The 15790-nt window shown below is 47.9% G+C and overlaps 1 protein-coding gene across 3 annotated transcripts in view; it reads left to right on the plus strand.

Annotated features, from left to right (window-relative positions):
- The window catches only part of cacna1h (calcium channel, voltage-dependent, T type, alpha 1H subunit), a 312629-nt gene that overhangs the window by 7215 nt on the left and 289624 nt on the right, over nucleotides 1-15790 (plus strand). The window lies entirely within an intron of this gene.

The raw sequence follows: 15790 nt of genomic DNA on the forward strand, positions 1-15790 counted from the left end.
GGAAATGTGGGACCCAGTCAGGCCAGTTCATAAGATCTTCTGGTACCCTGGCAGGCCAGTCCGATCCAGTACTGGCAGGGTCCAATGCTGTGGAAATATGGAACCGGCCAGACCAGTCCGATCCAGTACTGGTAGGGTCCAATGCAGTGGAAATGTTGGACCCAGCCAGGCCAATCCGATCCAGTACTGGTAGGGTCCAATGCAGTGGAAATGTGGGACCCAGCCAGACCAGTCCAATCCAGTACTGGTAGGGTCCAATGCAGTGGAAATGTGGGACCCAGCCAGGCCAGTCCGACCCAGTAATTGTAGGGTCCATTGCAGTGGAAATGTTGGACCCAGCCAGGCCAGTCTGACCCAGTACTGGTAGTGTCCAATGCAGTGGAAATGTGGGACCCAGTCAGGCCAGTTCAACCCAGTAATTGTAGGGTCCATTGCAGTGGAAATGTGGGACCTGGCCAGTCCGACCCAGTAATTGTAGGGTCCATTGCAGTGGAAATGTGGGACCTGGCCAGTCCGACCCAGTAATTGTAGGGTCCATTGCAGTGGAAATGTGGGACCCAGTCAGGCCAGTCCGACCCAGTAATTGTAGGGTCCATTGCAGTGGAAATGTGGGACCCAGTCAGGCCAGTCCGACCCAGTAATTGTAGGGTCCATTGCAGTGGAAATGTGGGACCCAGTCAGGCCAGTCCGACCCAGTAATTGTAGGGTCCATTGCAGTGGAAATGTGGGACCCAGTCAGGCCAGTCCGACCCAGTAATTGTAGGGTACATTGCAGTGGAAATGTGGACCCCGGCCAGGCCAGTCCGACCCAGTTCTGGTAGTGTCCAATGCAGTGGAAATGTGTGACCCAGCCAGGCCAGTCCGACCCAGTACTGGTAGGATCCATTGCAGTTGAAATGTGGGCCCCGGCCAGTGGTATAAAGTTGTGGTCTAATATATCACTGGAAAGGAAACAGCGGATTGTTATTACCATGTTTTTAAATGTTTCTAATGTTTTTATGGCTTAGGTAGTTGGGCCTGACTCTATGTTGGTGGGGTGGTTATTAAACCCATAATGTATTATGTATTATAGTTTAACTTACTGCACAAATACATATTATGTACCCTTCTAGCTGGTACTGAACTACCACTCCCAGAATCCTCTGCCAGCCAGCAGTTGTGGTAGTTCAGCAGCTGCCCGGCTGCCATTGGCTAGTGTTTTATACATTTCAGGGAACCCTTCCTTCATACGGTAACTGTGTTTTTTGCTCTGATTCAGCTGAAAATATTATCCCTTATAACTATAACTCTCTGTATATATAGTGAGAACAGAGCTTGTCTATTGTGCCTTGGATTCAGGGGTTTAGCCCAGTCGTCTTTGGATGAAATCTGGATTTCTGAGCATTTTCTGAGCCTCCGCATGAGAAAAATCCCCCCTTGGTTGCTTAACCCCTTAACTGCCGGGTGGGGGGGGGGGGTTTGTTTGCCACGGAGCCGGTGAGATGCGCCGGGGCTTACAGCCTGCTTGGTTTAATTGCTGATTATATAAAGAGCAGAAAGCCTTTTCCTGCTGGGAATATAAAAGCTGTTTAACCTCCTCTGTTTATTTGAGCTGTGTCAACCGTATATTTTATTTTCCGTAATGTAGACAAGGGCAGAGTTACTCCTGCAAATTATACCGGCAGCCAGGACTGTGACAGATTGTTTAGAACATGCGCTGTTACTTAACATCTTCCCTGCTGGCGCCGACACAACATGACTTGGGGGGGGGGATACAGACAAAACCGCCTCAGCTTTTACCACGGTGAAAGGGTTAAACTTATTTTTTTTTTTTGCTAACAAAAGAACAAGGTTGCAGAATGCTCAGCGAAGCCGCACGCCGACAGTAAGCGAAACGCGGCGTAAGCAGTAACTTTGATTTGATGTTGCTATTGCCCTGGTTACTGCTGGGAACAATGTCAGCTACACGGCATTATGATATTAAGTAAGGATGTGTCTGTTATTACAACAGGGGAAGGGGGGGGGCGCAGCGAGGGGCAGTCGTATTGGGTAATAATGAAAGAAACAGAATGACGAGGGCCTCATCACAGGGCCCCCCAGGGAGTGTGGGACATATTGTATAATCATTATTGGCTGCATTCTACGCATATTGTTGGTGTCATAGCGCACACACGAGCAAACAGCGCTACCGTCCATTGTTACACTGGAGAGCGATCAAGGAGGAACAATGGAAAGCAATGCAAAATGAATGTCTACATTATGATTTATTTATTAGGGATGCACCAAATCCTGGATTCGGTTCAGTATTCGGCCTTTTTTGGCAGTATTCGCATTCGGCCGAATCCACGCTCCTGTCCGAACTGAATCCGAATCTTTAAAATCAAGTGACTTTTTGTCATGTAAGTTTTTAGTTATGAATTTGCATCCAGATTCAGATCCAGTAGGATTTAACTCAGGGCTGCCCTTCCAGATGTGGCCCTCCCAAGAGTATTTGTGGCCCCCTGGCTCCTCAGATATCATCGTTTTATTATATTATTATTGTATAGGTTCAGCAGCCCTTTACTGATCTACTATGCCTTTGAAATTGCCCGTGGGAGCTCCCCATCCTGGATCCTGTTAGGAGAGTCAGTGGCACTGCACATGCTCAGTGGGCTCTGGGCTGCTGTTGAGAAGCTAAGCTTAGGGGTCATGGGAATCTTCTATTTTCATGTTGCATGTTTATAGGGAGTTGGTCCCTAAACTCAAGTAAGAGCACATGTTGGGAAGATGGGGAGCTATGGGGGGGCATCCTCAAAGGGGTAACTCTTCAGTGTTGGTTGCCTGGGGCTGGTAGAGAAGCCCAAGATATATGGTATAGCATTTCTTTCCCAACTCTTTGTTGAGCTTTAGTTGTTCTTTAAGGCTTTGATTTAAAGCTACGTCTTTTGGACAAAGGGTTTGCCCAAGTATGTTGTGACCTTATTAATGGTAATGGTAATAAAAACAAGAATAAGGGTTTGACCCCATACGATCGTCTGTAAAGTTTTTTAAAAAAAAAATGCAGCTTACAATGCCTTTTGTCTTGTGTCGAATGAAGAATCCGGCAGAGAGCGATTAGTCTGGCTGGTAGGAGTCAGCAAGGGCGTTAGAAAATAATGTTGTCATAGAATGCAGGAAGGTTGGGCGATGGGGCGTTAGTGGAGGTGGGGGGGTAGCGCGGCTTTTGATGGGTGAACAGCGCGCGCGGAGATTGTATATAAACGCTGTCTCTCTGAGAATTTTTCTTATACACACGGATAGACCGTCTGCTTGTCTGTTCCAAGCAGCCCAGGAAACATTCCCTGTGATTGATAGAGCATTGTGAGCAAAGCTTTGCATGCAAAGTTCCCATTCGTCCCCGGGACGTGTGAGATCCTGTTCCCCCCCCTCTTCCTACGGGACACGTGAAAGCCAATGTGTGCACCAAACCTTGGGACACGGGCTCCTTCCGGATTGCCCTGGGACGGTGGCACTGAAGTGGAGAGATCTATAGCTGGGAACTCGCATGAATCTTATGAGTAAATCGAGTGATGTCACAATTGACACCCAAAGTTGCTTGCAACTGTCAGTTTGAGTGCTGACCTGCAGCAAAAAAAATGCAGCGTCGCACTCTGTTAATTAAACGTGTGAACGGTGCTTTAGTTTCCCCGTAAGTACATGGAGCATATGCGTAGCCCCCTGATCAACTGTGCTCTTCTGCAGGCATATCGGGGGCGCAGGTCTGGACCGGGAGTCCCTGGTATTCCAAGTACACAGAGGCCCAATAAATAGTGACTGTCTATGGCATCTTACAGCAGCCCCTCTGGCATTTGCCGGAATTTGCAGATTGCCAGTCCGGGCCTGCAGGGGTGGGGGGGAATCATGTGAGCAGTGGAATAGGTTGGGCAAAACTGTAAAGGGCACATTTCCGTATTTGTGGGCTTACCCAAAATAGATTAAATGTAATGTAACTACCTAAAGGTCCCCATGCACCTTCAGATCCGCTTGCTTGCCGATTTCGCCAAGTGAGTGGATCTTCTCCTGATATCCCCACCTACGGGTGGGCGATATCGGGAGAATCCAGGCTAATTTGATTGTTTAGCCCCAGGGCCGCATTATAACGATGGGTATAGGCAAAGACAGTCCGGGGACCGCATCAACGAGCCGATGCGGTCCCCGATCCGACTACATTTTTTAACCTGCCCGATCGAGATCTGGCCGATTTCAGGCCAGATATCGGTCGGGCAGGCCCGTCAGTAGTGCCCATACATGGCCGATTAGCCTGGGTCAGCTAGGCATACTGTATCCTTTTAGGTAAGGAGGATGGTGGGTATAAGCGTGGGGGCAGTGCAACTTTTTGCACCCTGGCCTGTGGCACTATAGTTATGTTATTGATCACCCATATGCTGCCAGAGTGACAAGCAGATGTGAATGCGTTATCATGACTTGTGAACAACTTAATTGAGATGACCATATTAATTAATTACATAGATTCTTAAATTGCACCTTTAGGGCTGTGACACACGGGGAGATGAGTTGTCGCGGGCGACTAATCTCCCCGAAATGCCATCCCACCGGCGAAAATGTAAATCACCGGGGGGTGATTTCTCCCCGTGTGCCACAGCCCTTAGGGTGAAGACACACAGAGCTACTAGTAGCAGCTAAATGTCGTGGCTACTAAAAAAGACAATGCTGATCATTTACTGATAACTGTCTCTACGTGTGTTTAGCAGAGGCAATTCTCTGTATTGTCTATGGCAGGGAATTTTCTGCCATTTTGTAGCTGTGACAAGTAGCTGCTACTAGTAGCTCTGTGAGTCTTCACCCTTAGTGGGCATTCTCTATGGAGACAACCATTGGCCATGGCATCTTCCAAAGCAAGGAGTATTGCAGCTCCCACTCATACATTATGCACAGACAGTGTCAATATCATAAAGCCACGTATTCTCCACTCTTTATATAAGGAAAATAAGTGCAAAAAAGTATATTTCCCCTTTAATAGGTGCTGATTTCAGTGACAAAATGTGGCCTGTCCACTAGTGCACTGGCTAGAAATGTCTTTAATTCCATGAGGGGGGTTAGAATGCACCCCTGGGTGTGTGAAATGAAAATGCACAAGTCGTTGACTGATGGCTCCCCTGTCAGTGATGGAGGGCACAAAGGAAAAGCTGCAAGTGACAGTTGACAGTCATGGGATTGAATGGAGGGGAATATAATGGGGACAGGGATGTCCCACAGCACTTTCCAACCACTAACCTTATGGTCAAGGATAATATCTGTGTGATTAAAAAAAGCTAGGAGGCATATGGGGGTCAGATCTGGGGCAGGAAAGGGAATTGGGAAATGGCACATCTTTTTAAAGGGTAACTAAAGCTACACACACACACACACATATATATATATATATATCTACATAATTACTTTGGGTTGAAAAAAAAGACCAGTCCATGTTCAACCCAAGTGAACCCAGCACACATAAACCCATACTGACTTATCTATACACTCACATACATAAACTATATATACAACCACTAATACTAACTGTAGGTATTAGTATCACAATAGCCTTGGATATTCTGCTTGTTCAAGAACTCATCCAGGCCCCTCTTATAGGCATTAACAGAATCTGCCATTAAAGCATCACTAGGAAGGGCATTCCCTATCAGACACAGCACTTTATTTGCTTTAGTAGCCACAGAATGACATTGCCTATATTTATCTTTAGAAATATATTTATCTATAAAAATCCCCAGATCCTTCTCAATTAAGGATCCCCCCAGGTCATTACCATTTAGGGCTCTGGCACACGGGGAGATTAGTCGCCCGCGACAAAACTCCCTGTTCACGGGCGACTAATCTCCCCAGATTGCCATCCCACCGGCAAAAATGTAAATCACCGGTGGGATTGCAAACGCGGCGGCGCGATTTCACTGAAGTTGCCTCGAGAGGAAACTTGCGCGATTTTGCCGCGTATGCCATCCCACCAGCGATTTACATTTTCGTGCGCAATTCCATTGAAATCTTGCCGCCGCGTATGCCATCCCACTGGCAATTTACATTTACATCGCCAGTGGGATGGCATTTTGGGAAGATTAGTCGCCCGAGACACAGGAGATTTGTCACGGGCGACTAATCTCCCCATATGCCAGAGCCCTTAGGGTGAAGACACACGGAGCTACTAGTAGCAGCTACTTTTTCACGGCTACTAAATGCCAGAAAATCCCCTGCCATAGACAATACTGAGAATTGCCTCTGCTAAAACACACATAGACAATTATCAGTAAATGATCAGCATTGTCTGTTTTAGTACCCACGACAAGTAGCTGCTACTGGTAGCTTTGTGTGTCTTCACCCTTAAGGCAGGGGTACACAGGGAGATTAGTTGCACCGCGACAAATCTCCGTTGTCGCAGGCGACTAATCTCCCCGCAATGCCATCCCACCGGCTAGAATGTAAATCACCGGTAGAATGGCATACGCGTCACCGTGATGTCCCGCAGTCGCCCGATGTTGTCTTCAGAGGAAACATTTATATTCTAGCCGGTGGGATGGCATTGTGCCCCTTGTACCCCTGCCCTTAGCGTGTAATTCAAATTTAGGGTGAAGACAAACAGAGCTACAGTAGCAGCTACTTGTCGTGGCTACTAAAACAGACAATGCTGATCATTTACTGATAATTGTCTCTATGTGTGTTCTAGCAGAGGCAATTTTCAGTATTGTCTATGGCAGGGGATTTTCTGGAGTTTAGTAGCCGTGACAAGTAGCTGCTACTAGTAGCCCAGTGTGTCTTCGCCCTTATATTATTTCTACCAAAGTTCATAACTTTGCACTTTTCAAAATAAAACCTAATTTTCCATTTTGCTGCCCAGTTTTCCAATTTTGTCAAATTGCTCTGAAAACAGTGCTTAATGATGTCATCACTTATAATGGGTGCTTAGTGATGTCATTTCTGTCACATGACTCACTGGAACTTTTGTTTTATAATAAATAATATTAGCAGTCACCTTGGAGTTCCATCACCGGACTTTGGCCTCAAGTAGTCATGGAACTCCTCAGTGACTTATCCTTATATTTTACAATAGGGGGTACTTTATTTACTATATTATATATGTGTGTTTGTGTGCCAACCTTAAAGAGGGATTTATTGTTCAAGTGAATTGGTTGCTATGGGTTACAAGACCAGGTCCTGTCTTTGCAACTTTCATTACATTACCTCTGAGTCCTAAAATCTGGTAGTCACGGTGGCTCTCGGGCTATTATTATGATGCTAATGTTCCCAACACCTGCCATCTGCTGTAGGCTTGCAGAGCATGCTGGGAGGGGCTCTCAGTAGCAGCTGGGCAGACACATGTACTCTTTAATCTCTTGGGGCTCGTTAGTTTAAAAGACCACTTTTTTTGAGTGTGAATTGGCGGTTCTTGTTCTCCTAACGGTGACCCCAGGCCAACACTGCCATCTTAATTATATCCTCACAGGATCACAGGTGAATGGCAAGTGGGCCCACCAGGGCTGCTGGTAATGGGCCATAAGCGGCATTTGTGCAAAGTTGCCCCACTGCCATCATTCACATGCACCAATCAAAGCTTGTGTTTGACTGGCTTAGTTTAGATAGAATCATGAAAGCAAATCTCTGAATGGTTGCTATGGGTTACAGTGCAAGCAGTTAATATCAAAGCCTTTCTTTTTATAGTATTACCAGTAAAATCCACCTGCACCCAGGGCTGTGGTTAGGTCCGGTGCTGCCCAAGGCACTGGACCTCAGCCCAACCCCTTCCCTTAATGAAAGTCTGCACATGTGACCATTGAGGAAAAGCGACCTGCCGCCATGTTCCACCTGTGTTCCTCCGCTGTATTTAATTGCACTGGACTCAGCTGAGTGTGCTCTGACTGCCAAGGAGATAAAGATGGCGACTGCCAAGGGGAAAAAGATGGCGACTGCCAAGGAGACAAAGATGGCGACTGCCAAGGGGACAAAAATGGCGACTGCCAAGGAGACAAAGATGGCGACTGCCAAGGGGACAAAAATGGCGACTGCCAAGGGGACAAAGATGGCAACTGCCAAGGAGACAAAGATGGCCACTGCCAAGGAGACAAAGATGGCGACTGCCAAGGGGATAAAGATGGCGACTGCCAAGGAGACAAAGATGGCGACTGCCAAGGGGACAAAGATGGCGACTGCCAAGGGGACAAAGATGGCGACTGTCAAGGGGATAAAGATGGCGACTGCCAAGGGAACAAAGATGGCGACTGCCAAGGGGCAAAGATGGCTACTGCCAAGGAGACAAAGATGGCGACTGCCAAGGGGACAAAGATGGCGACTGCCAAGGGGACAAAGATGGCGACTGCCAAGGAGACAAAGATGGCGACTGCCAAGGGGACAAAGATGGCGACTGCCAAGGGTACAAAGATGGCGACTGCCAAGGGGCAAAGATGGCTACTGCCAAGGAGACAAAGATGGCGACTGCCAAGGGGACAAAGATGGCGACTGCCAAGGGGACAAAGATGGCGACTGCCAAGGGGACAAAGATGGCGACTGCCAAGGGGACAAAGATGGCGACTGCCAAGGGGACAAAGATGGCGACTGCCAAGGGGACAAAGATGGCGACTGCCAAGGGTACAAAGATGGCGACTGCCAAGGGGCAAAGATGGCTACTGCCAAGGAGACAAAGATGGCGACTGCCAAGGAGACAAAGATGGCGACTGCCAAGGGGACAAAGATGGCGACTGCCAAGGGTACAAAGATGGCGACTGCCAAGGGGCAAAGATGGCTACTGCCAAGGAGACAAAGATGGCGACTGCCAAGGGGACAAAGATGGCGACTGCCAAGGAGACAAAGATGGCGACTGCCAAGGGGACAAAGATGGCGACTGCCAAGGGTACAAAGATGGCGACTGCCAAGGGGCAAAGATGGCTACTGCCAAGGAGACAAAGATGGCGACTGCCAAGGGGACAAAGATGGCGACTGCCAAGGGGACAAAGATGGCGACTGCCAAGGAGACAAAGATGGCGACTGCCAAGGGGACAAAGATGGCGGCTGCCAAGGGTACAAAGATGGCAGCCACCAACTACAGCTATAGATTAGGAAGCAGCGCAGCCAGTCCATTCAGACTGCATAGTGCAACTGCTGTACACACAGTATTTCCCAGCGCTTCAGCAGTGACGCTCAGCTGGGCATAAAAGAAACAGAGGCCATAAAATCTCTCCCTGTGATACTTGTCTAATCCCCGCTTATGTACAAGTCCTCCTCCTGTGAGACGGAAATATCCAATTTCAAAGCCAGAAGACACAGCTGCCCGGGGGACTCTGGGAGTTTTATTGCCGTTTACAGGGACCACATTCGCTGTATTGCACAGATGAAAGGCACGCACAGTTTTTTTTTTCATCAGTCTTTGATGCATTTTATTCTGCCATTGAAAAGCCACAAAAAATAGGTAAAAATATGACCAATTGCAAACTGTCTCCGGGTTAACGTCTACATTACCGCAAAAGTACATTTTCATTTAGTTGGATATCCAGTTCATAGGAAATATATGCTGAAACAGAAGCGAAAATTCCATATTACATTGTGTAGTCAGTATGTCCCATAGGAAAATAAGTAATGGGACCTCCCTACCTGTCTCAGGCTCCACCTCTTTTAGTTACATCCCTCCCATTTTAGATACTGCACACTGGAAGCCTCCTGCCTCAAGCAGGAAATATGATATATCGGAAATGTCCAAATGGTGGCCCTTTTGGCTGTTGTTAAACTGCAACTCTCTGAATCTGGGATGCCAGGAGATAGATTGTATGACAACTTTGATTTACAGCTCATAACTTTCCCTTTAATACTATACTATGTATCAGAAGCAGGACTGCCTTTTGGGATTCTACCTGTCTGGCTTTAAACTGGAAAACCTAGAGCTGTTGGTTCATAACCTCCTGCCCTGTTTTTACATGTGTATAAAATGCCATATTGTACAGCGCTGCGGAATATGTTGGCGCTTTATAAATGAATGTTAATAATAATAGTAATAATAATAATATTCTTCTAACACGCTTGTTGTTGTAGCCCCACCCCCTGATGCCCAGTCCCACCCACAACATCTCTAGCCCGCCTTGCCACATCACCACCCGCCTTGTAAAGGTGGCAACCCTAGCCGCCATTAGAAATGAGGGCAAATTAAAACTCTGCTGCATAAATAGTGTCAGCTAGACGATAGCAATATCTCAGCATCTGGGGCACAGGGAGTTGCATCTTTCATCAAGTAAACTTCACTTTAATACAGGTAAGGGATCCCTTATCTGGAAACCTGATATCCAGAAAGCTCCGAATTACGGAAAGCCTGTCTCCGATAGACTCCATTTTAATCAAATAATTCCGATTTTTAAAATTGATTTCCTTTTTTTCTGTAAAAATAAAACAGTACCTGTATTTGATCCCAACTAAGATATAATTACCCCTTATTGGGGGCAGAACAGCCCTATTGGGTTTATTTAATGGTTAAATGATTCCCTTTTCTCTGTAATAATAAAACAGTACCTGTACTTGATCCCAACTAAGATATAAATAATCCTTACTGGATGCAAAACAGTCCTATTTGGTTTAATTCATGTTTTATTGATTTTTTAGCAGACTTAAGGTATGAAGATCCAAATTACAGAAAGATCCCTTATCCAGAATACACTTGGTCCTGATTATTCTGGATAATGGGTCCCATACCTATACTAAAAAATCAGCAGTGAAATTTGCTTCCATATAAACACTAACACTCTCCATTCTTGTACCATAAACATTGCATTGAGATATTTCCTGTGGGCCTCATAGCCGTGCCCTTCAGCTGTTGGTGACCGTAACGCTCATCATAACCCAGCTCAACTTTCCCTTTAATCTCATGAGACAGGCATAACCTTGGTGACCAATTGAGCTTTTGTAGGCCCGGGAGTGGGAGGGCCCAGATATTGGTGTTGCCCCGGGCCCTAACATTTGCCCTACAGATTTCCCATCTTACCCCCCCCCCCCCCACTGCTGCCAGCCCTGATTATTATTATTAACATTTATTTATAAAGCGCCAACATATTCCGCAGCGCTGTACTGAAGCAGTGATACCAACAGGTGCCAGCTGACTCCATTGGCCTTGGTTATATCCGACATATCTGCCATGTCCCACTTGCCCGTGCCGCTGTATCTGGTTTCCTAGCACTGAAGCTTTTGTTCTGCACTGATTGCCTGAGCGCGGCTTTGTTTGCCTGCTGCCATCTCTCTCTCTTCCCTCCCCGGCTGGGCAATTAGGGTGATTTATCGATGCAGATAAAGCCCTTTAAACAACTTGCAATAAGCATTTAAACTTTATATCAGTAATGGATGCTCGCGTCTGGACAAACACACCACGAGGGCTGTAACCGGCCTCCGAGACTGATGGCAACGGTAAAAGGTGCCACAGGCGCTGAATGAAAGCAGAGGGAGATTCCATGCTCGGGGTGACGGTGGAGCCAATAAATCCCTGGTACAAATGTTTTGAGTTGGTGCGTTTTATAGGCTTTCATTGGAGATTGCTTACCCCTAGAAGGAGGCATGTAAAAGATTTCATTAGCCGGGCACTGGGAGCAACATAAACGGACTCCTAACAAAGATTTGATGTGTAGATTGCAGGGGTCCCCCATGGGGGGTGGGATCACAGTGGCCTAGTGGAAGGCAGAAGGACCCCTATACACCAAGGTGCCAAAATAACTTTATTGTGGGTGTGCAGATGTGAATAAATGAAAACAGACTCTTTTAAAGGGTAGATATACCTTCAGTAGCAGTGTATGTTCCATATTGTCAGACTAGGATGTTAGGATTCCATGTTGGATTGGGCCGATGGCACACCCGGTGGGCCCCGCCAACCCAGACCCCACCCTCCCCTGTTGCTCCTCTGCTGCCCTCCCTCCCTGATTACTGCAAAAAATAAGTAAAAGGTGCTCACAGGGATGGGGCTGGCAGTGGGTGTGCCGGTGGGTGGCAGGGGCTCCAGAGGGGGTGTGGGGGCCCCTGGGGTAGCAGTCCTGGTGGGTCTCGCACACCCCAGTCTGACCATGCAAGATTCTCCTACATATTTCAAGTGGTGGTATCTGTAGTCAATAGTGTTCGATTTTTAAAGGAACATTGCACAATTAACTTCAAGGCCAGCAGCTTAAATTATGCATGATTATCCTGCAATGAGGGTCCTCTCTCCTCCTTTTTGGTCCAGGCAGCCAATGTAAACCTGGCTGCCTCTTCTCCATGGAGGGTTTAGATCCCCTTTAATTAAAAAAGGATTAGGACAGTTCTTGGGTTTTAGTAGGATTTTATTGTGCCATTAGTAGCAGTGGGGGGATAATAGCCTCTGGGAAGGGACTGGGGGATAGCAGGTATAGTAGGGAGAGATGGTGCCTATAGTAGCAGTGGGATAATAGCCTCTGGGAAGGGACTGGGGCTGTGGGATAGCAGGTATAGTAGGGAGAGATTGTGCCTATAGTAGCAGTGGGGTAATAGCCTCTGGGAAGGGACTGGGGCTGTGGGATAGCAGGTATAGTAGGGAGAGATGGTGCCTATAGTAGCAGTGGGGGGATAATAGCCTCTGGGAAGGGACTGGGGCTGTGGAATAGCAGGTATAGTAGGGAGAGATGGTGCCTATAGTAGCAGTGGGGGGATAATAGCCTCTGGGAAGGGACTGGGGCTGTGGGATAGCAGGTATAGTAGGGAGAGATGGTGCCTATAGTAGCAGTGGGGGGATAATAGCCTCTGGGAAGGGACTGGGGCTGTGGGATAGCAGGTATAGTAGGGAGAGATGGTGCCTATAGTAGCAGTGGGGGGATAATAGCCTCTGGGAAGGGACTGGGGCTGTGGGATAGCAGGTATAGTAGGGAGAGATATTGCCTATAGTTGCAGTGGGGGGATAATAGCCTCTGGGAAGGGACTGGGGCTGTGGGATAGCAGGTATAGTAGGGAGAGATGGTGCCTATAGTATCAGTGGGGGGATAATAGCCTCTGGGAAGGGACTGGGGCTGTGGGATAGCAGGTATAGTAGGGAGAGATGGTGCCTATAGTAGAAGTGGGATAATAGCCTCTGGGAAGGGACTGGGGCTGTAGGATAGCAGGTATAGTAGGGAGAGATGGTGCCTATAGTAGAAGTGGGATAATAGCCTCTGGGAAGGGACTGGGTCTGTGGGATAGCAGGTATAGTAGGGAGAGATGGTGCCTATAGTAGCAGTGGGGGGATAATAGCCTCTGGGAAGGGACTGGGGCTGTGGGATAGCAGGTATAGTAGGGAGAGATGGTGCCTATAGTAGCAGTGGGGGGATAATAGCCTCTGGGAAGGGACTGGGGCTGTGGGATAGCAGGTATAGTAGGGAGAGATGGTGCCTATTGTAGCAGTGGGGGGATAATAGCCTCTGGGAAGGGACTGGGGCTGTGGGATAGCAGGTATAGTAGGGAGAGATGGTGCCTATAGTAGCAGTGGGATAATAGCCTCTGGGAAGGGACTGTGGCTGTGGGATAGCAGGTATAGTAGGGAGAGATGGTGCCTATAGTAGCAGTGGGGGGATAATAGCCTCTGGGAAGGGACTGGGGCTGTGGGATAGCAGTTAAATAAATGATTCCAGTTCAGAATCACTCATGTTTTTCAGTCTTGGGGACACTTCCCGGGGCCCCCCTGCTGAGTGTAGCTGTCGCTGCTGATAGTTGCAGTTTAGCTGTCGCGGTTGATTATCTCTGTTTATAATTCACCATACTGCTCTTCTCTTGGAGATAATCATTTTGGCGATGAGTGGGTTTAGATCGGCTTCATACATAAATAAGATGGAGAGAAAGTCCAGCTCGTCCTGGGGTTATTTAATCTGCCTTTCCTTGGACTTAAAACGAGTTAATCCTCCTTTAATTGCGGCGTAGAGAGAACGAGGATTCTAAGGATTTCTCTTCAGGTGCGTGGAACCTTCCATGTCCTTAGAAGATAATTAGCTCTCTGCGCCGCGGCCCGTGCATACATCAGTGCAGAATAATTGGAGATTTCTGGAGATTGCAGATCATTAATAATCCCTTGATATACTGTGTTGTCAGCTTCATTATGGCACCCGCAGAAGTGGGGCACAGTGCTGACAGCCGCATTCTGCTCATAGGGATATCCAGTGCCCCCCCCGTCCCCATGTGAGCCAAACTGCTAACCTTGTGGTCCCGGCTAAAGCACATCTTCCGTAAGAATCACATCAGTCCGTGTATTATACGTGGTGACGCTCTAGTGGGCTAGTGCAGTTGTTATGAAAGATGAGCACTAGCTTGCCCACAGGGTTAGCAACTTGCCTTGTTGGGGGGTGGGGAGGAAGGGTGCCTATATGGGCAGAAAAAACCTGTTGGGTCCCATTGGCTCAGAACCGCTCCCTGCTGGGCGCTTCGGGGCCTGCAGGTCCCCTTCTCCTGCTGCGCCTAAGTATGCGCACGTGGGTGAGGGGTTTGTGTGTACCCCCCAGTCCAACCCTGATCATAGGACCTCATACTACTAAGTTAGTAGGGACCCTATTTATTAATCCACTAGTTACCTGGGCTCTGGATACAAGTAAAAAAGAACCCCTGTGAAAGTAAAATGCCCCCTGCATGCATGGTGATGTGGCTAATCAACCCCATTTATGCCTAAACTCTGCCCAAACCCATCCAAAAAACTCCTATTCACCCACAAGCCCACCTTTTCTTCTAAGAACCCCCCCCCCTCTGCAGGTGGCTCAGTGCCACCCTGATGGCATCTGCATATGGGCACACCCTAGAACAGTAACAGGAAATTCTCAAGGGGGCGCCACATTGTTTGGTAGCCTCTTGGGCCTTTTTTTCATCTTCTGCCTCTTCAGTGCCACCCTGATGGCATCTGCATATGGGCACACCCTAGAACAGTGGTTCTCAACCTGTGGGTCGGGACCCCTTTGGGGGTCGAACACATATTTCCGATGGTCTTAGGAATAATTTTATGGTTGGGGGTCACCACAACATGAGGAACTGTATTAAAGGGTTGCGGCATTAGGAAGGTTGAGAACCACTGCTCTAGAACTTTATCCCTGCAAGAACCTCGCTCGGCATTAAAATGAAAGGGTCCAGTCCATGTAGATTTTAGTCATTCCGAGTTGTGTGGGTGCCTGCAGGAGGGAGGGTGCAGGTTCCGAAAAGAGAGGGTGGGGGTGGCAAGGTTGTTGGGTTGCTTCATCTAGGCCTGCCTCACTAAAGAGCACTGGAAGTTGGGTTGCTGCCTACATTTGCCTATGGAAAGTGCACAGCAGCCGGGCTTCTTAAGCATCTCTACTGAGCAATACTGAGTGTTTCTTTTCTAGAAAATTCCACCAGTAGATATCTGGGATGGCCCTCTTCTTTTAAGTTGCCAGTAGCCCTTTAAACAAGCTTTATTATCTCCTTTCTTTTTGATGTGCCGCATCCAAGTGTTTCTCTTTCCCTCTCCTACACAGACAGCTAAATCAGCCACCGGCACCCACGGTGCAACAGACAGGAATGGCCCTTCAGCTAAAGAATAATTGGCCCCTGATACCTGGCTTGTGAGACACTTGCTCTCACCCTGCGGGGCTTCCCTCGATCTCTGGCCATAAATCCACTCTGGACTTCTTGTTTTCTTTATTTTGCCAGAAAGGGAGGGGGCCCCCAAGTTGTAGAATGAAAATAGAGAGGCACAAGGTGCCAGCCAGGGTGTGCCGATGAAAATGTTAGTAAGCCACAGGAAAATCTCAAGGGGGCGCCACATTGGTAGCCTCTTGGGACTCTTGCTCATCTTCTGCCTCTCCACCAGACTAGGGTGCCAAGAGCACCGCTACTGCCATCTTGTTCCATG

This window comes from Xenopus tropicalis, chromosome 9, assembly GCF_000004195.4.
Source record: "Xenopus tropicalis strain Nigerian chromosome 9, UCB_Xtro_10.0, whole genome shotgun sequence".
Lineage (NCBI taxonomy): Eukaryota > Metazoa > Chordata > Amphibia > Anura > Pipidae > Xenopus > Xenopus tropicalis.